This window comes from Dromiciops gliroides, chromosome 4 (genome assembly GCF_019393635.1).
Source record: "Dromiciops gliroides isolate mDroGli1 chromosome 4, mDroGli1.pri, whole genome shotgun sequence".
In the NCBI taxonomy this organism is placed as follows: Eukaryota; Metazoa; Chordata; class Mammalia; order Microbiotheria; family Microbiotheriidae; genus Dromiciops; species Dromiciops gliroides.
This window is the reverse complement of record NC_057864.1, coordinates 162,980,994-163,002,987: the sequence shown is the minus strand read 5'-3', so window position 1 is coordinate 163,002,987 and position 21,994 is coordinate 162,980,994. Positions and strand designations below refer to the sequence as shown.

Sequence of the window (21,994 nt, the reverse complement as noted above, 5' to 3'; positions counted from 1 at the left end):
TAAGATTCAGGCCCTTTCAAAGTCTGCCTACCCAGCCAATGGAAAAAAGTTCTTTTCCACTTTGTAGTAGGCCAACCAAAAACAAATGCAGAATGTTCATATGCTATTGAACAAAAGTGGGGAAAATCACTTAATGGCCTTCGTTGTTGCCAGGCAATCCTTTTACGACTGTATAGTTAACTCATCACAATAGCTCTTCCAAACCTTTGCATCCCTCCTCAAACTTCTCAAGGATCTTCCTTGACCCCCTTAGCTTTGCCTTATATTTTACAGAAAAAATGGAGCCCATTTGTTGAGAGCTCTCTCTTTTCCCCTTCTCATCTCACATCACCCACATACCTGCTGCCTCTATTTCCTCCAGCCCTATCTCACACACAGAGTTGGTCCTACTCCTTGCCAAGGCAAACCCCTGCACTTGTACAAGTGATCCCATTCTATCCCATCTTCTCCAGCAGATTGTCTCTATTATCCCCATTCTCTTATCTTCCATCTCTCCCTGTCCATTGTCTATTTCCCTACTGCCTATGAACATGTTCATGTCTCCCTCATCCTCTAAGAACCCTCATTCGATCCTTCCATCCTTGCCAGCTACGGTCTTTTATCTCTTCTGCCCTTTGTGGCTAAACTCCTTGAGAAGGCCATCTAGAATAGGTGCTTCCACTTCCTCTCCTCTTTCTCTCTTCTTAAGTCTCTACAATCTGGCTTCCAACCTCATCATTCAACTGAAATTATTCTCTCCAAAGTCACCTCATATTTCTTGACCTCTCTGCAGCCTTTGACACTGTCACTCACCCTCTTCCCTTTGATACTCTCTTGTTTCTAGGTTTTTATGACATTGCTCTCTCCTGGTTCTCCTACCTATCTGACCGTTCCTTCTCAGTCTCCTTCATCCAGGTCATGCCTACTAACCTTAGATGTCCTACAGGGCTCTGTCATGGGCCATCTCCTCCCTTTATACGGCTTTACTGGGTGATCATATTGGCTCCCAAGGATTCAATTATTGGACTCATGAACTGAATTCACCATATCAAATATACACATGCATACATACACACATACACATATATACATATTGTAATGATTGGAATGACACCACCTGCTGGAGACTTACTGTAGAAGAGTTCTGCCCATGAAGCGAAGGTCTTTGAGGGCAAGACCAGGAGTCTTTTCTTTGGCGTCAGGAAGTGATGCGGGCTAGTGGGGGGAGGAAGGAAGAGACTGACGCTCGCTCTCATGCTCTTTCCTTTGGACTCTGGTGGAGAGCGGAGCTAGAAATGTGCTCTCCCTTTAATAGATAGAGGAATCTAGGCCTTTCTTCTCTCTTTACCAAATTCTTATTCTCCTTAATAAATGCTTAAAAGTCTAACTCTTGCTAAAGCTTATAATTTATTGGCGACCACTCATTAGATATTTTAGACAGACTAGCTAGAATTTTAGCCCTTAACAATATATATATATATATGTATATATAATTCTCAAATGTACTTATCCAGCCCTAACCTCTCTGCTGACTTCCAGTCTCACATCTTGAATTGCTTATTAGCTATCTTGAACTGGATATCCTATAAACATTTTAAACTCAATATGTCCAAAATGAAATTCATTATCTTTCCTCCCAAAGCCTCTCCCTTCCAAAATTCCCTGTTACTGCACCACCAACTTCTCTATCACTCTCATTTGAAATCTAGGTTCTCTCTTACCCCGACCACATCCAAGCTGTTGCCAAGGACCATTAAAGCTTTGTAATATTTCCCTCATGTGTCCCCTTCTCTCCTTTAACACTGCCACCGTCCTAATACAGGTCCTTATCACCTCACACCTGGACTATTGCCATAGCCTTCTGATGGGTCTCCCTACTTCAAGTCTCTCTCCACTCAGGTCCACTCAGTTGCCAAAGTGATCTTCCTAAAGAGCAGGTCACTCTGCTACTCAATAAACTATAATGGCTCCCTATCACCTCCAGGATCAAATATAAAATCCTCTGTTTGGCTTTTAAAGTCCTTCAGGCAAATGAGGCTAAATTGAAAGGGAGCAGACCCTTATACTTTGTTGTCTCAATTACTTGCCCCTTGTTGTTCAGTTGTATTTCTTCATGCTCCTTACCTTTTATAAAAACCACCACTCAATGTTCCTTACAAACTGAATCAATTCTCCTTAGAATGAAAACATTTTGAAGGCAGGGATCAGGTCCTATTGTTGCTGTTTTTTTCTGGTCATCCCACTGACTTTCAGCATACTCCCTCCACTCCCAGCTCTGCTTCCTATTTAGATTCCAAAGCTGGGAGTGGATGATGTAACTTGCTCCACACTACATAAGTCAGCAAAAATAGCCAGACTAGAAAGGTTCCTGGACTCTGTTCATCATACTATCCACTCATTCAGACAATGTTGTTTCTCTTTGGCAGTGGTTAAACGAAACAAAGATGCACAGCAGTTCACCAGCTTGGGTCTCTTTAAATGTTCTTCATCGCTCTTTCAATATTGGCCATTTAAAAATGAAAAAACAACAACCCACAGTTCTTAGAAAGAGGTGGCTGAGGTTTTGCTTAAAGTAGCTCTTTTCAGGGGAATACACTCTGTGGGGAACTTTAGGTGTTTGCTGGGAAACATGTTATGCTAAAACATATATTAATTTTTTTACTCCTGAACTCAGGCCATCGTTCCCATTTCCCTCACCCCTTGCTTGGAACCAGTGCTCATTGGACCTCCTACCCTTCCAGCTCCCATTTATGTGCTGTCTTCCCCCATTGTATTATAAACTCCACAGTGTCTTCCAATAGGGATTGTCTTATTATTCTTGTAGTCCAAGATTTTAGCACATTTCCTGACACATAGAGCCTAATGAATGATGTAGGAGGCAAAAAAAAAGGGGTTAATAAGACCCACGCTCTAATTTAGATCTGAGCTTTAAGAGGGATTCAGACCCCAGTTAATGGATAACTTAAAAACTTGGGAAACAAGTCAGGGCCTGGGTTCTTGCTACCCACATAAATCAGCACCCATAACAAGAACATAAAGAGGCAGGTCAGAGAGACCTTACACTGACAGGTTATAGAAATTCAAACTGATAAATGAAGATATTTTGAAAACTGAACATGGGAATCAAAAAGTGACATGCACAGAAAAGGCCAAATTTGTCCCCCAAAACACACCTTTCATGGAAAAAGGTACCTGCCTTGGGGCTTGGCTTAAGCCCCCAGGAATTCCAAATTAGGATAAACCCTCCCCTGTACCTCCCTAAGGTAGAGATTATTATATTGAAACTGATAATCAATATATCCATACTATAAATATAAGTATCTTTTCTTTCCCTGTTCAAGGGATAGATACCTTTCCACTCTTCTGATTCTCTCCCTGTGTTCAATCACAGTATTGCAATAAAACTTGGGAAACTGAGTCACTGAGTCTTGTAATTCTTTTGGGACAACTCACGATCAATTTGACCCTAATTGCATCCCACATCAATGAAGGCTTTAAAGAAAGAAATAGGGGCAGCTAGGTGATGCAGTGGATGTAGCACTGGCCCTGGGTTCGGGAGGACCTGAGTTCAAATCTGACCTCAGACACTTGACACTTACTACCTGTGTGACCCTGGGCAAGTCACTTAACTCCAATTGCCTCACCAGAAAAAGAAAGAAAGAAAGAAATAGCTGACTGGCCAACAGAGAATTTTTTAAAATACCATATCTATCTATTGATATATTTCTCCTCCTTCAATACCCAGTTCGGGTGCTACCTTCTTCATGATCCCTTCCATGATCCTTCCACCTACATGTGGACCCTCACCTTCTTTTTGACTGTCTCTCTCTTTACATCTCCCTCCTTGAAGCTCCAACTTCTTCCTATGCACTTAATTTTTTTTTTAACATCCTAACATAGAGAAATATGAAATTTCAGGGGATAGATTTCTGAACTTGGATTTAGGAACACTTGGCTTCATACTTGCCTGCATCATTACTAGCTTTGTGACCATAAACAAGTAAGTCAATTAACCTCAATGAGCCTTGGGCTACACTTTAAAAATTTAACTTATAGTTATGTTGTTTATAGTCTTTGCACTGCAGCATACTGATTAATTAAATTGAATTGAATTCATCCTCTTTGTACAAGTTTCTAATTGAAGGGTCATTCCTTATAGAAACTGGGAACCATTGATATTACTTACTAGTCTCACCTTGATAAATTCCTCCCTGATCATTCATAAATATGCTATAGCAATTATAGCCCAAACCAGCCTTCATCCTTTCACATCAAGGCTTAACTGTGAGGCTTCTCCCTGCCCCCACCTCCACAATTTAACAAACATTGAGCAGTTACTGGGAGAGGGAGCATGATTCAGTCAACATCCAAGCTGGCCTTGGACTCAGGGTGCCCTACATTCCAATCCCACCTCTACCTACACTGCCTGTGTGACCTTGGACAAGTCATACTCTCTTAGAGCCTCAGGCAATACAAGTATGAGTTTGTGATGTTTTCTTTTATGTCTTTGGTTAAGGTGTCTCTTTGAGGGTCAATAAGATCTAAAAGGCACCTAGAACAGACACATGTCCATTTGTGTGTGAATGTCACAGTTTCCATCATCTCAGATAGATGCCATATCTTAATTTCAATTTACTTTAATTCAAGGAGCCTGATAATGGGTTAAGTCCTCCCTGGCGATCCAAAACAAACCACAACAGTCCCACTCTTGAAGATCTTATATTCTATTTGAGGGGAAACAACGTATTCACATAAAAGTATATACAAAATATTAACACAGTAATTTCCTTGGTGAAGGCAAAGGTCAAATCAGGGCAACTTGTTAACAATAGAACAAGGTTCCAGAAGACACAAAGTAAGGAAAGGAAACCAATCAACAAGTATTCTTTTTCACTCCCCAGCATTCCCCCAGCTCTAATAGGCAAGCCTCCAGCAGGGGCCCAGGCTTCCATGCCACTTTTTTGGTCTCCCCATAATTCTTCCAAGGGAGTATTCTCTCCCTTTCCAGCATCCCTCTAAGGTGTCTTCTCCCATTATAATATAAGCTTTATGAGGGCTGGGATTGCTTTGCTTGCTTGTATTTTGTATCTTCAGCACTTAGCATTGCACCTGACAGGAAGTAAGTCGTTCATAAATGCTTGCTCTATCTATCTATCTATCTATCTATCTATCTATCTATCTATCTATCTATCTATCTATCCATCCATCCATCTATCTATCTATCTATTATCTATCATCTATCTATTTGGTATCTACTATGTGCCAGGTATTGTGTCAGGTGCTGAAGACATAAATACAAGGAATGAAAAGAGTGAGACTGGGAGACCAGAGGGCTGGGGCTCTCATGGATGGAAATGAAAGAATAGGGAGTGCTCTTCAGGGAAGAGCTCTTTGCACCAGGCAGCCACACAACTCATGATTTTGAGAACAGTCATAAGACAGCAGATGGTCAGATCCTTTATAATACAGTGAAGGTAAGATAGGGTTTGTTGTTTGTTTTTTTTGGTGAGGGAGAGGCAATTTGGGTTAAGTGACTTGCCCAGCATCTCGCAGCTAATAAGTGTCTGAGGCTGGATTTGAACTCAGGTCCTCCCGACTCCAGGGCTGGTGCTCTAGGTAATATAGGTTTGATGATCAATTCCTTAGAAAGAGGTGAAAAACAGGAGATTATCTCCCGCAGAGCGGAGGCTCATGAAAGAGTCTTTGTTCTTAAGAGTGCCAGCGAGTGTGGAATTGGAAGGGCAGCAGAGCAGATGCCCAGTCCCTGGTCCTACTGGAAGGTCAAGGCAGGAGTGGTTGGTGGAGTTCTGGGGTTAGACTGATTATCTAGGAATAGGGAAAGTTTGAGGTACTCACTCTTAGCCAAGTCAACTCTGCCTCAGGACTTCAGGGTTTGAACAAGGGCACAAGGTTTCAAGGTACAGAAGAGACTGTGTAGTGTGGTGGAAAAGACCCAGGATTTGGAGTCAGGGGACCTGGGTTTGAATTCTACCTTTGCTTCTTACCATCCTTCTAATTTTAGGGAAACCACTTAACCTCTCTGGGTCTTACTTTCCTCTGTAAAATGAGAGGGTTGAACCAGATGACCTCTACTTCTGCCTTTCTATCTTTAAATATAGGGTCCTGGTGTCTTCCCATACAATACCTATCTTAAGAATTGTAAAGTGCTTTGCAGTATTTCCTTGGATCCATAATCTCTTTGGTGTGGGCAGTTTCCCTATCCCTTAATCCCTCAGATGGCCACCGATTCATGCCTGCTAGTTCTATGTGGGTTTTTTGGCCCATTTTTCTGCAGCTCTTTAGAGGATCCACCCAGTATCTAAAAGGGTTTCTTTTAGTTCTAATAATTTTCTGGGCAAATCCTTAGGCTAAGTAAATTCTATGTGAGTGGCTTAACGTCTGCATTTAAAAGCAATTAAATTAATTCCAGCGACAAACAGGGGACTTGCTGAACTGGATCTAGAATCAAGATGATCTGAGTTCATATTCAACCTCAGATACTTACTATCTATGTGACACTGGGCAAGTCACGTCACCTCTGTCTGCTCCAGTTTCCTTACTCATAAAATGGGGATAATAATAGCACCTACCTTCCAAGATTATTGTGAAGATCAAATGAGATACTATTTGTAAAGTCTTTTGCAAACCTTAAAGTATTGTAGCTCTTATTATTATAATTATTGTTATTAAGAAAATTATGACAGATGAAGTTTGCCTTCAGTGACTCCAACCTCCAAGCTCATAGCAACCTTTCCTTGGGCAGTTTTCTCTCTCTCTCTCTCTCTCTCTCTCTCTCTCTCTCTCTCTCTCTCTCTCTCTCTCTCTCTCTCTCTCTTTCTCTCTCTTTCCTCAGCTGTTTACTGTCCACTCTTCCTATTAAAACCTGCTTTTCAGGAAAGGAACCAGATATCAAGAAGAGCTCAGTAACTGATAACATGACTCCTTTTCAGGCATTTAAAAAAAAAAAAAAGAGGGGATCAGAATGTCCAGCTGAGATGAGGCTTGTGGGGATGTGCGGTTTCAAGCCTCCAGAAATATTTTGGGGGAATGCTGAAATGAGGCCGATATAGGCAAGCTTTGTTTTAAGGAGGCACAAAGCCCAAGTGACATCCCTCCTGTGAATCAGCCAGGTGTGTCTATGTTATTGTCAGTGTGTTAGAAAAGGTAGCAATACAAGGGAAGGACACAACTCTTCTTTGTCTGGACCTATAAATGCATGATTTGTCCTATGGACAGTCATCCCTAAAGTATTCAGGAGAATATTTTTGGCACTGAAGACATCAAAAGGCAAGCAGAACAAAGGCTCCCACCCTCTACTTATTGAGATTAATCAGATTAGGGTTTTGGTTGTTTTGTTTTGTTTTTTTCCCTGCACAGAAACTGCCCGGATCTCAAAGTACTACTTATTTATTGCCTGTTGGGTCAAAGAAATCCATTCCCAGAAAGACATACATGGGCACAGAAAAAGAAACAGCAGATAGAGCAGACTGTGACCTGTCCCCCTGTCTTATAAATTGAAATACACACAAGATGGCTTTTTATCCACATGCTGCATGCCTACAAATCTGGTACTTAGTAGGTACTTTAAAATGCTTGTTCTTTCCCCCCTCTTCCCCAACACTGTTTGAAATGTGAGCTTTCACTGTAGTCTCAGCCCTCTTGTTTTAGGAAGTGCCCAGGTCCTTGTCTTCAGCCAGAATGCTTTAATTTTTTTTCCCTCTTGTGCAACATATTTGGTTCTGACCAGGGGATGTATCCATCTGTGCTGCTGAGTCATAGAATCAGCTTAAGGAAGGAAGGAGTAAGAACCAAGGGAATGAAATTGCACATCACCTAGCTATTAGTGATTCTGCTGTTTTGGTTTTTGCAAGTGAAAAATCTGTAAATGAATTGATAAGCTGGAGCTCCTTGGTACTGGGAGGTGCTGCATTACCCTGTACCCAGCATATCCCCTGCTAACACCCCCTTTCCTAATACACTGACAATAGCATTAACATGCTTGGGGGATTCCTGAAGGGATGCAACTTGGGCTTTCCTCCTCCTAGGACAGAGAGCCCTGACAGGATCTGAGACCTTAAACACATTTTTACCGTGAGTTTTTCTGCACATATTTATTTATTTATTTATTTTGCAGGGCAATGAGGGGTAAGTGACTTGCCCAGGGTCACACAGCTAGTAAATGTCAGAGGCCGGATTTGAACTCAGGTACTCATGAATCCAAGGCTGGTGCTTTATCCACTTCGACACCTAGCTGCCCCCTCCCACCATGAGTTTTTAAACTCACAGTGAGTTGAGCAGTGCCCTATTTCAAATGATTCTGACACCCCCCCCCCCAGCTAAATAAACGAACTCTTCCTGCTAGCCCTTTTAAAATCCCTTAGGCATTTTTGGAATCCTCTTTTTGTGGGGGAAATGAACTGTTTTCTTTTCTTTCTTTTTTTTTTTTTGCAGGGCAATGAGGGTTAAGTGACTTGCCCAGGGTCACACAGCTAGTAAGTGTCAAGTGTCTGAGGCCAAATTTGAACTCAGGTACTCCTGAATCCAGGGCCAGTGCTTTATCCACTGAGCCACCTAGCTGCCCCCAGAAATGAACTCTTTTTTTATTTTTTACATATAAGGTATTTTATTTTTTCCATTACATGTAAAGATAGTTCTCAACTTTTGTTTATACAAGCTTTACAATTTCAGATTTTTCTCCCTCCCTCCCCTCCCTCCCCCCTCCCCTAGACAGCAGGTAATCTGATATAGGTTATATCTATCTATATATCTATATAGATATAGATATATAGATATAGATATATACACACATATATATACACATAATAACATTAATCCTATTTCTGCATTAATCCTGTTACAAGAGAAAAAATCAGAGTAGTAATGCAAAACCTCAAAATAGAAAAAAAAAACAACAGCACCCAAAACAAAAGAAATAATATGATTCAATCAGCATCTATACTCCACAGTTCTTTTTTTTTCCCTTGGATTTGGAGATCCTTTTCTATCACGAGTTCCCTGGAACTCTTCTGTACCATTGCATTGGTGAGAAGAATATAGTCCATCACAGTAGGTCAACACTCAATGTTGATGATACTGTGTACAATGTTCTTCTGGTTCTGCTCATCTCACTCATCATCAGCTCACGTAAGACCCTCCAGGTTTCTCTGAACTCCTCCTGCTCATCATTTCTTACAGCACAATAGTATTCCATTGTATTCATATACCACAACTTGTCTAGCCATTCCCCAATTGATGGGCACCCCCTCAACTTCCAATTCCTCGCTACCACGTAAAGAGCAGCTATAAATATTTTTGTACATGTGGGTCCCTTTCCCCCTTCCATGATTTCTTTGGGAAAAAGACCTAAAAGTGGAATTGCTGGGTCAAAGGGTATGCACAGCTTTCAGAAATGAACTCTTAAAGATGCTGGTATCCAGAAGTCTTAACCGGCAGAAGAAAATGAGAAAGGACATCGATGAAGCTATGAATGCAAGGAAATCAATAAATGATGTGTGTCTTTCTGGTTCCCTTCATCTCAGTCCCACTGTTCAGCATTTCTTATGCTGGTGATTTACAACGGTGAGGAGTTTGGTCTGGTGAGTAAAACACACTGGGCATGGAGTCAGGACTCCAAGTGGCTGAGTCACTGAGGAGTCTTAGGGAAGTCCATCCCTTCTCTTCCCTTTCCTTCATCTTAGCCTTCCCCATGCCACAGAGGTCATGGTGGTGGTAGTGGGTAGGGGTGTGTGTGTGTGTATGTATGTGATAAGGAGGGTGTGAGCTGGAGGTGAAGAATCCTCCACATATCTTCTCCTTTGAAATAAACAAATACAGGTGGAAAAACTTGAGAGCCCAAAGTGACATAAGTCCAGTTTCCTTCTTTGAGAACTGGAAGGTTTGGGATAAATGATATTGGAGTTGTTCTCCAGCTCTGACATTCTACTATCCCTTGACTTTTTTTTTTTTGGTGAGGCAATTGGGGTTGTGACTTGCCCAGGGTCACACAAAGAGTGGCAAATGTCTGAGGTCACATTTGAACTCAGGTCCTCCTAACTCCACTACGTCACCTAGCTGCCCCATCCCTTGACTTTTACTACTGATGTACTATATACCCCTATTTGAGAGCTCCTTGAGAGCAAGGACTCTCTCTCTTGCATTTCTTTTGCCTTGGAGAAGGGTTTGGGACCCTCTTTTGCATTTCTCACAGCTTAGCACAGTGCTTGGCACACATAAAGCTCTCAAAAATGCTTCGATCACACATTATCCCCCTAGTTTAAAACTAGGATGTGTGTCTGAAGTGGTTATTGAAACTCGGATGAGGATCTGAAGTTCTGTGCTACTGAGCTGAAGTCGGTGGAGGTAACCTTGAATTTCGGGTACTAGGCAACCTCCTATAATTAGTCCCGACCCCATCGAACTTTTCTCTGGAATACCTACCCATATAAAATTCCTCTGGGAGTCAGAAAGAAAAAAAAAAGAGGTCTATTCTGCCTTGCTGATTCTCTATTCCAGACTTGGGCTGCTGCCGGTATCTCCCCTGCCTTCCCTAGAGACTGGTCAAGACAAGTAGGCATTAGCCTCCCTTGTGAGTCAGGGGCAAATTGAATAACAAGGACCGCAACTACTTTATTTCCTTTCCGATTTTCCTCTTTCTCTGGCTGTGAAGTCAGAGGGCCTGTGTTCAAATTCTGCCATTGATGCTAAGTCATTTGATTTCTCTGCGCTTTGTAAAAAGAGGGGTTTGGACTAGATGGCTTCTGATGTCCCTTCCACTTCTCTACCTTATAATTTTATGATTCTCTAGTGAGGCTCCAAACATTTCTCTCCCCCCCCCCCCGACCCCGAACCCCCACCAAACAAAAAAACCAAAATGAAACAAAATAAAACCAACTAATCAGATCTAGAACCACTGTGTTTACTTTGCAATTTTCCTCTCATCTTTACAGCTTTTAAGAGACTCTGAGGGATGTTTCAAGTATACAAGTAAAAATCTTGGTATGGTGAGGTTTGTGGCAGGGCGTGTGTGTTCGCTGGGAGTCCAGAACGGGGCTTGGAATTAGTTGATGGGGAGGGGTCTCTCTGTCTTGCCTTTCTATTTGCCTCTGTACTTCAGTCTGTCTCTCTCCCTCACCTTCCCCCGTTTCTGTCCGCCAATTCTCGGGCTCACTCTAGCCCCTCCTTTCCCTCCCTCTGCACGTCTAGGGTAGGGGAGAAGGGGAGCCGCTGGTAAGTGGGGGAGGCGCGCGCACGCGCAGCCACCCCGTGTTTTGCGCGTGCTCCCCTCCTCTGCCCTTCTCCCCCACCCCCGGGACCTGGCGGCCGGCGTAAGGAGCGTGCGCGCGGCCCGCCCCGGGCGCGGGCGGAGGAGAGAAGGAGGGGCGCGCGGCGGCTCCAGCCCGCAGACGCTAGAAGCCGCGCAGGAGGACGGACGGACGCGGAGCGCAGGCAGTGGGGCGCAGAGCCGCGCAGCGAAGCGGACGGGACGGACCGTACATCCAGCCCAGCCCAGTGGAACCAAGCGGAGGAGCACAGCCAGGCGAGCGCTGAGCTGGTAAGAAAGCGCTCAGGAGGCAGAAGCCGGGCAGGTCAGCTCGCAGCTCCTCTCCGTCCCGCGGGGCTGCTTCCCGGGGCTGCCTCGGGCCCGCGGGCCACAGGCCATCACCGACCCCGGCGTCCGGGAAACCCGCTGCCCGCGTGGGACCGCGGCGCGAGTTGGAGCGAGCGGCGTGCAGGCCCGTCCGGGGTGTTCGTGGGCAGGCAGGGGCCGGGGTTCCTGCGCCCCCCAGGTTCGGTCTACTCCATCCCCAGAGCCCGGAGCGCCCACTTTTTGTATCACCTCCTCTTCACCCCCTTGTCCATTCTTTTCCCTTCCCTGCCCCATCTCCCTTGACGCCTCCGTCTCTTCCACCCCCCCCCCCCCAATCCCTCTCCTCATCCCTCCTCGCCCCCGTCTGTTTTCTTACCCCTCCTCCTTGTAGCTCTCTTGTTGCGCTGTCTGCTTTCTCACTTTTTGGACACCCCTCCTTTCCATTCCCCTCTCCTTTTCCTCTCCCCTCCTCACTCTTACTCCCTTCTTTTCCTCTCGTCGCTTGTCGCTCCCTCTCTGCTCCATCGTTTCCCTCCTTCGCCACCTCTTCCTTTGCTATTCACTCCTTTTCCCCAGTTTCTCCCCTTCCACTCCCGCTCACCCCCTTGTCTTTGCTTTTTTCTTACTCTTGTTACCTTTCTCTTCCCTTTTTTCCCCCCTATTTCTTGTCAACCCTCTTCTCACTCCTTGTCACTCCTTCAACTCTTCGGCCCTTTCTTCCGCCTCCTTTTTCTTTCAACTCTTGTCACCCCTCCCCGTTTTCTTTTTTTCCAAATATCACCCCAGTCAGTCCTCCTTTGCTCTCTTCCTCTCCACCCGATGATCTCCTCATCTTGTCATCCTCCTTAAAGTGCGGCATCCCCCTTCCTCCCCCGTTGTCCAATCCATCCTTTCCTTCCCACCTTTGCCCTGACTTGACTTTTTCATCTCTCTTCCTTTCCCTTTGGACCTCCTTTCTCCGTACCTCCTCCCTGCTCTTTGCTTCTCCCCTGCTGCTTTTTTGGCCCTATCTTTCCCTCTTATCTCCCGTTCTTGGTTTCCTTTTTTTTTCCCCCTGCCAGCTTACCCTTCATCACCCAACACTTCTAAGTGGGTTGCAGCTGCTTACGTATTCAAGATTTGTATGTTTGGATATCTCGGGAAACAATTTGAATTTCATGTCGTCAGTGTTAAGTTTGACTATTTGTGTTTTTAAATCACTACGTATAGTATCAATTCCCTATTATTTCCGTCTATTTACTCCTTTTCTGAGCTCCAAACTCCTGTTGTTACTACAGTTGTGGGTGAGTTTGTTTTTGTGGGGTAGGGGTTTGTACTAATAATATAACTATTTTGCTTAAGTTAATGTTACCAGTGTTGCCACTTAAAGGTGCTATGGTTTTATGGGTAACTGAGCAACCAAATGACAAAGAGAGTACTTTACAAAAGCAGTTTTATTGTGTAGGTACAATAATGATCAGTACTTGTAATCCAGGGACCTTGAGACACTTTCTGAATATTAATTCATTAGTTTTGACAGTAGCCATATACTACGGATAGGTGGAGAACATTACTTCCATTTTACAGGTGTGGAAATTGAGGCCAAGAGACTGCTTTTGTTTTATTTTTTTGCCTGAGATAATAAGGTGAGTTATAACTCCATATAGGAAGAGAAACCAGCAGATTTGACCCATAAGTTTCCTGCAGTTTTTAATTAGAAGTTTTCCGGAAGTCATAAAATACTAGAATATCCATCCTGAGATTGATTATACATCTACTGAAAAGGCAAAGAGCCCTGGGGCTGGACTAAGATGCAGATTCTTTGGGTCCTGGGTCTTGCCTTTGCCAGAGTTCAGTTATAGGGACAGGCTATTTGGCCACTCTAAAAGTATTTCTTTATCTGTGAAATGGGGGAAGGCACCGACTCCCTGGTTCCCTCTGTCTAAAATGGTTTTTAGGCTGGATTATTAAACAATGCTTTGTAAATTTCCTGCCTTGGAGCTTCTGCTTTGCCTTTGGTTGCTATTTTGATCTTTGATCACATGAATCCCTTCAGTTGGAGTGCCCCCATAGCAGATGGTTATGCTCTTCCTTACTGTTTAAAGTACTTGAGAATTAATGATCTAGAAGCAGTTGCAGTGATGGAAGAGGTGATTGATGTGGGGACAGTGCTGCTTAGTGGTTATCCTGACCTCTCCACACCAGGAGTCCTGCCTGATACATGGACTCTAGTCCTTCCTGGAGCACTGACTCATCTTGTGATGCTATGTGCCTGAGGTTCTTTAATATTTTTGGCAAAGAACATTTTCCTCATTCTGAGACTTTTGAACATCAGTGTTGGGTATTTAGGATCAATAATAAAAGTTTCTCTACTTAAGTGCCTTTTAAGAGAATTTATCATTCATGTCTGCATATTGCACAATTACATTACAGAATATTCTAAAATGCAGCTATGGGCTCATAATGCCTACAGTTAAAACCCTCTTTTTAGAAAAATCCAGATTAATCAGGCATTTATAAAGGTAAGGTTTAAGGTATCTTTATTTTAATGATTACTGCCTACATTTTTGATTTTAAGCAGAAGAGGATGTTTAACTGGGATTAATTATTTTAAAATTGGTATTGTTCACAGATAACAAACTTTGTGAAGCTTTTGAATAGGGCAAGTAATAAAGCCATTGTTTTAAATATGATGCTTATAAAGTTTCCCTGAACAGAAGATCTTGATGTTTGGGACACAAGCACATAGGGCAGTTACGCTCTTTCTAGTGAATGTAATCCCCGTGGCCTTCCAGGCTCACTATCAACTACAAATGAAAGCTTTCCCATTCTTTGTTGCATAGCTTCTGGCTTAGTCACTCACTTTTGTCTGTTGTGGAGAAGGGGAAAGAGGTTACTTAGAAGGGGAAGGAAGGTTACTTAGAAATAAATGAGGAGTTAAAAGTAAGAGACTATTAACTACAGTCAAAATGTGAATTAACTCTTTCAGAAAATGAGTGAACAAAAAGACAATTAAGGCCAAAAGAATTTTAAAGTGGCTCAGTATTCTTTATATTATTAATGTGTTATAGTTTGGAATGCTTAATTCCTGAGGTGGGCTTTATAATCGGAATTTCTCCTCAGGCAGAGTAATATTTCAAAAAATCAAATTCCATCCCCATTGATACTGCAGTCCAACTATATCTTCATTGTTTCTGGATCCAAAAAATTTATCTCTTGGTAGTCATCTGATGATGAGCCCCTGTGTACACAGCCTTAGACCATTTCTAAGGCAAACAGAACCATACTGAATGAATCTGGGAGGATCTACCAGAGCTTTCAAATTGTTGACATAGCTATTGAGAAACCGTACTTCATTGTGGAATGGGAAGATAGAACTTTGAAAGACTAAACTAAAGAGTAATACAGAATGGAATTTAGCATTTACCTTGTATTCATTTAACTGCATATCTCAACATTATAATCAATAAATTAAAAGCAACTGAAAATATAGTAGCTCGACCTACTACTTTTGCAAAGGGTGCTACTATAAAAATATTTTGGTGGATGTAGAACCTTTTTTTAAATCAGTGATTTCTTTGGATCAAATGTCTGGCAATGGAATGCCCATCTGAGACAAAGTGCACCCATATTTTAGCCACTTTATTTGCTTCATTCCAAATTGCTTTCCAGGACGGCCGAAGCAATTCACTGTTCCACCAATAATGTACCTCTTTTCCACTGCCACACCAACATTGACCCAGTCTAGTCTCTTGTCATCTTTGTCAGTTAGCTGGGTATGAGGTGAAACCTCAGGGTCATTTGACTTTGCTTTCCTTTTTTAATATTAGTGATTGGTAGTATTCTTTGGTAGTTAAGTTTGCAGTTCTTCCTTTGAAAACTTTTTTTCATATACTTTGACCACTTATCTGTTTGAGAATGGCTTGAGATCTTTGTTGTTTTTTTTTCTTCTGCTGTCTCTGTATCTTGGATACCAAACTCTTATCTTATAGAGATGGCTTTTCCCCCTCCACAGTGCATTTATTTGAAACATGACTAATATCTCCATTTGTCAGCCTGTTTATAGGATCAGACTTAGGACTGGAAGAAACCATGAAAATAACTGAGTTCAATCCCTTCATTTTCCAGATGAGAAATTTTTGAAGATTAGTGAGGTTAAGTGTCTTGCCTGTTAACCTGTGTGATGTTTAAAATCTAAATGTGTGGGGGCAGCTAGGTGGCTCAGTGGATAGAACACTGGCCCTGGAGTCAGGAGGACCTGAGTTCAAATCTGGCCTCAGACACTTAGCACTTACTAAGCTGTGTGACCTTGGGCAAGTCACTTAACCTCAATTGCCCCCCCCCCCCAAAAAAAAAGATCTAAATGTGTGGTCGCCTTAAATTAGAAGCTTTAGCATCAGTCTTTGGGCATTAAACATTTATTAAAGCATACAGTTATTCAGGTGGAGTTTAGAAAGTTAAGAAAAGGCTTATCTAGCCTAGAGTTTGCTTCAACCATGAACTCCCCTTTGCCATGAGTCTGCTTCAACCATGAACTCCCCCAAACTGAGTGTGGAAGCTTTTTTTTTTTTAATAGATCCAGAGCATAGGAGGTCCTTACACACTGCTTCAAAGCTGATTGGCTAGTGTCATCCAAATTCATTGGTTCACTGGACTTGAAGGTGGTCTTGAGTTAAGTTCAAAATTAAGCTTCTGAGAACAATACCTTCTTAAGGGCTAGCCTGATATGCTTACAATCTAGTTAACTTGAAGTATGCTAATCAGTAGTCAATCACTCACTTAATTCAATCAGTTTAGAGTAATCTCCAGGTGGGCCTTTGAGTATCTGACAAATCCCCTTATTTTATCACATGTGTAAATTAAGGAAACACAAAGGTATCACAAAGCCAAAGCTAGGAATACCCAAAGATTGGAACCTAGGACAGGGTTTTTATGGGGTAACAGAACAAAAGAGAACCAAAACCAAAAAAAAAAACCTGCTCCAGAGTCAGGTACAGGAACTACTAACTACTTAATGTAAATGAACCTTTGTCAAAAGACACAATAGAGCTGATCCTGAGTTAAGTATAGATGCTACTTAACTCTATATAGAAACTACTTAATGTAGATGGACTCTTTTACATAATAAAGTCCAGGGAGTAAAGAGGGGGAAACCTGGGGTGGGGATAAGTTGCTTGGGAAGGGGGGAAGGTGGGGAGATGGTCCATAAGTCCTTCAAGAATCCGAAAATGACAAAGATTGGTTAGCCCCAGGCAATTCATTTGCCTGGGAAGGGGGAGTGGATGGGGATCAGTCTGTTCTCAGTAAATTGGTAGTTATCATGCCTAAGGTCCCAGAGCTTGTAAGTAAATGAGGTAGGATTTGAACCCAGTCTTCCTTATTCCAAGTCCAGTACTTTACACATGCTGCCTCTTAAAATGTTGAATGGGGGACACAGATTTCAAACAGGGATCTCTTCTTGTGTAGTCAAATGTCCTGCCACTAAGCTGGATAGAATAGAGGTGTATGAATAGGGAAAGTAGGACAGATAAAGAGTTTGTTGCACCTTGAAATATTTTGAAGTCACAATTAAGGTTTTCAGTAAAATACTTAATGGTTTGGTTTGGCCTACTGAGATATGCCTACCTTGAGCAAATGACATTCTTTGTATTTGGACCTCATGTCCAGATAGACAGAAGGTCCTGGGCTTCAGTCTGTGATGTTTATAATTACCCAGTAACATCTTTGTTAAATTAACCTCCTGAGGGCTCGATACTCACATGCTTGTGTAAAGATGCCTATTCCCTTGGCTCTCTGGAGCTGGCAGAGACTATGGCTTAGCACAGTGCCTGGCACATAGGCATTGCTTAATTAACTCAGTGACTGGCTGGCTAGTTTTCTAATTCCTAAGGAACCACAATATATAGAACCTCAATGTATTTTCTACAGGAATGAATGGCTTCCTTATGACTTTCCTTTAATACTAGATTGTAATATAGTATTACTTTTGGTGGGCAGGTCAGTGGAGCAGAAGTAGGAAGTGGAATTGCTAGATATCACCATTGCTGTGGTGGTACAGTGGGTAGAGTGCTGTGTCTCGAGTCAGGAAGATCTGAGTTCAGTTTGATGTGGGATGCATTTAGGGTCAAATTGATCGTGAGTCATACCAAAAGGATGACAAGACTTAGTGACTTAGTTTCCCAGTTTTATTGCAGTACTGTGAGTGAACACAGGGAGAGAACCAGAAAAGTGGAAAGGTGTAACAATTGGAATGACGCCACCTGCTGGAGAGTTACTGTAGGAAAGCTCTGCCATGAGGAGAAGGTGTCTGAGGGCAAGCCATGTGGCTTTCCTTGGTGTCAGGAAGTGACGTTTGCACTTGGGTACTATCTATCAAACTTACCAGCCAATCAACTTGAGGAGCCTCCCACTTCTGGAAGGAGAATACAGAGTAGGAAACGGAAGCTGGCACAGAGGTTCAAGACATCAGTTTGGTGGCAGGACTTCAGGTGGGAGTTTAGGAAGACTAGGATTTCCATGCTATAAGAAATCTGTTCTGAATCTTTCTCTCTCTTTACTATCTTATATCTTTTTGTTTGTTTGTTTTGGTGAGGCAAATGGGGTTAAGTGACTTGCCCAGGATCATACAGCTAGTAAGTGTCAAATGTCTGAGGCCGGTTTTGAATTCAGGTCCTCCTGAATTCAGGGCCAGTGCTCTATCCACTGTGCCACCTAGCTGCCCCCTATCTTATATCTTTTAATAAACCCTTAAAAGCCTAAACTCTTGGTGAATTTATCAGTGATTTTAGCCAGTTTCCCCCCAAAACTGGGGGAGACAAATTAGAACCCACATTTAGATTTTTTAAAGGAATGTTTTTGTTTTTGTTTTTTTTTTGGTGGGGCAATGGGGTTTAAGTGACTTGCTCAGGGTCACACAGCTAATAAGTGTCAAGTGTCTGAGGCTGGATTTGAACTCAGGTCCTCCTGAATCCAGGGTGGGTGCTTTATCCACTGTGCCACCTAGCTGCCCCACCATGTTTAGATTTTTAAACAACATAAAGATATCTCTTGAACAGGGAAAGAAAAGATAGTTATATTTATAGTATGGATAAATTGATTATTAGTCTTATTGTAATAATCACCTTTGGGAGGTACAGGGGAGGGCCTGTCCTAATTTGGAGTTCCTGGGGTCCTAAGACTACACCCCCCCCTCCATGGGTACCTTTTTCTGTGGAGGTGTGTTTTTGGGGTTTACACATTATAAGGTGAATCAGGGGACAAGTTTGGCCTTTTCTGTACATGTCACCTTTTGATTCCCATGTCTAGTTTCAAAATATTTTCATTTATCATTTTGAATTTCTATACCCTGTGTATCATTGTTATCGTTAAAGTCTCTATGACCTGCCTCTTTATATTCTTGTTATGGATGCTGATTAATGTGGGACTTGTATTAATGAAGACTCAAGTCTTAAGTTATCCATTAACTGGGGTCTGAATCCCTCTGAGAGCTCAGATCTAAATTAGAGCTCTGTTTGTAGGTTTTTCTGTTTAACCCCCTTTTTGCCTCCTACATCAAATTCTGGCCTCAGATACTTAACTAGCTGTGTAATCCCTGGGCACAAGTCACTTAACCCTGTTTGCATCAGTTTCCTTATCTGTAAAATGGGGATAACAACTTCTATCCCAGGTTTTTTATGAGAATCAAATGAGACATTAATTGTAAAGCATTTAGCACACTGCCTGGTATATAGTAGGCATTATATGTAAGTTAGTTGTTATCCTTAGTAATAGTATTTAAGTTGCCTTTGTACCATGAGTATCATGAGCTAGAGTATGTCCAGGGTAATATGACCTTGATAAGGGAGGGTACTCAACAAATAAGGATTAGTTGAAAGAGCTGTCTCTTCCCCTCAACTGAGTCTGTTTCTTCATAGATTAAGATCCCTTCCAGCTCCAGGTCTGTGGCCAAATTATTTATGTTTAGCCTGAAAGGAATTAAGTTTAGAGATGACATGGTTGTACTCAGTTATTTAAAGGGATGTCCAAAGCAGAAGAGGCTTGTTTTATTTGCCAGGCAGGCAGAGCTGTGGGCAATTGGTGGAAGTGACAGAGGATGACTTTAGAACGACAGAAGAAAAAACTTGGAGAAGGATTTGTGCTTTGGAAGAGAGCTTGCATTAGGTGATTCTTCCAGTTTGCAGTCTGGTTCAGTCTCACTAGCAGAATCTAGAGCTTTGTATAGGATTTTTAGAATTTTTTATTTTGTTACAAAGACACACAGTTAACAACAGTAACTGTCCAACGCTGTGTATGACATTTCTCACCAGGCTGTAATGCTAGACTTTTCCATCATGCCTCTGACCTTATATCACCTATCTGCCCTCCCCCCCTTTCTGATTCCTTTTATGTGTTTTCTCTCCCTTTAAATATTAAGCTTCTGAGGGCTAGGTATTTTTCTTTGTTTTTGTCTCCTTTGTAAGTGCTTAAAAATGGCCTCTAGACCCTTATTTGTATGCAGATGAGGAGGAGGAAGAATGCATTTATTATCTATCCTTTTTGGGCTTTATTGGGTTTCTATTGTTTTTTACCTTCTTGCATAACAGGGAAATCCATTTGCTGCATTTTGAACATCACTTTTGGTGTTAGAGCCTTTTTAGTTCACTCAGTGTCTATTCATTCATACAAGTGTTCTCACTTTTCTCTAAATTTCTCATCCATTTCTTAAAGCACAATATTCTATTATGTGTGAATTGTTAACCTGGAAATTAAGGAAACAATCAATATAGGAGAAATAGTCTTTAATCTAATGGGGCAGAGCTCAGAAGCTAGGAATACCCAAAGATGGGAACAGAGGACAGGGTTTTTAATGGGGTAACAGAACAAAAAGGGAACCAAAAGATTGCTCCAGAATGACAAATAGCTAATTAATGTCAATGAACCTTTGACAAAAGAAATAATAGAACTGCTCCTAAATTAAATATAGGTGTTACTGACTCTGAATAAAAACTACTTAATGTAGGTGGACCCTTTTTACATAATAACATAAAGTCCAGGGAATAAGGTGGGGAACATTGGGAGGGGATAAGTTGCTTGGGGGAAGGTCAGTAAGTCCAATAAGAGTCTGGAAATGACAAAGGCAGTCAGCCCCAGGCAATTCACTTGCCTGGGAAAGAGGGGACTGGGTGGGGAATCAGTTCTCAGTAAATTTTGCAGTTCTCAGAATATATATCTCACTATTTGTTAATTCTCTACCCATGTATTTCTAGTTTTTCAATTGTTTTAAAAATATTCATAAAACTTAGTTATAGGCATAAATAAGAGAATTATGACTTGTCAGGATATCTCAGTTTTTAAAAAAGTATTTTATTATTTTCCAGTTACATGTAAAGATAGTTTTCAACTTTTGTATGTGTGTGTGTGGGGCAATGAGGGCTAAGTGACTTGCCCAGGGTCACACAGCTAGTAAGTATCAAGTGTCTGAGGCCGATTTGAACACGTCTTCCTGAATCCAGGGCCAGTGCTTTATCCACTGCACCACCTAGCTGCTCGAGGATTTCTCAATTTGAGAAACTGAGGGGGTGCGAGATATTTGAACAGGTTGATTCTGAGAATCTATTTGTAACTTTTAGCTTTACATTTGGTCATGAAAAAGTAGTTAAATAGAATAGACTCCCCCCCCCCACCCCCATCTATGTTCTGAAGTATTTTAGCTACAATCTATAGACATTTTTTTGACGTTATAAGGATTAGGCTCAGAGAGAGTCTGACAGAATTTCTTCTGCCAATCCAGATCCTAGAATCCTAGCAATTTCCAACATACATTTCATGGAAATTGAAACTAAAGATGAAATCTCACAATAAGACACAGGTGATAATACAAGTTTTGGAGGTCTAGACTCTATCTTGAATAGGTAGTAAATGTTCATGCAAAAGTGTTTTTCCCTTCTTTGGTAAAGTGGTAAAAATACAACTTTTTTTAAGGCCTCTGAAAAACTATGGGGGCACACCCTTTCTCAATTAGTCAAGTCAATAAACATTTATTAAGTGCCTACTCAGTCCCTGGCACTGTACTAAGCTCTAGGGATACAAGAAGAAGCAAAAGACAGCCTCAAGGAGCTTACAGTCTAATGGGGGAGGTTAGCAATCAAACAAATACATACAAACAAGCTATATAAGGGATAAATAGGAAACAAGAGCGGGAAGACACTAGGATTAAGAGGGGTTGGATTGGGAAAGCCTTTCTGTAGAAGAGGGGATTTTAATTGAGACTTAAAGGAAGCCAGAGAAGTCGGTTGGTAGAGATAAAAAACGGACATGCCAGGCATGGGGGGCAGTCTTGAGAAAATCCCTGGAGTGGAGAAATGGAGTGTCTTTGTTCTCAGAACAGCAAGGAGGCCAGAGTCAATGAATTGAATTAGGTTAGTAAAATATTCCTTTTATTAACTGTGAGATTTAAAATTGGATGCTAGA

General features: G+C 41.9%; 1 protein-coding gene across 1 annotated transcript in view; it reads left to right on the top strand.

Annotated features, from left to right (window-relative positions):
* Positions 1-11,339: 11,339 nt before the first annotated feature.
* DUSP14 (dual specificity phosphatase 14) overlaps positions 11,340-21,994 on the top strand; it is a 37,373-nt gene continuing 26,718 nt past the window's right edge. Inside the window, exon 1 of the mRNA XM_044005516.1 lies at positions 11,340-11,530. The gene's annotated coding sequence lies outside the window, so the exon portion shown is untranslated. The remainder of the gene's footprint in view (positions 11,531-21,994) is intronic.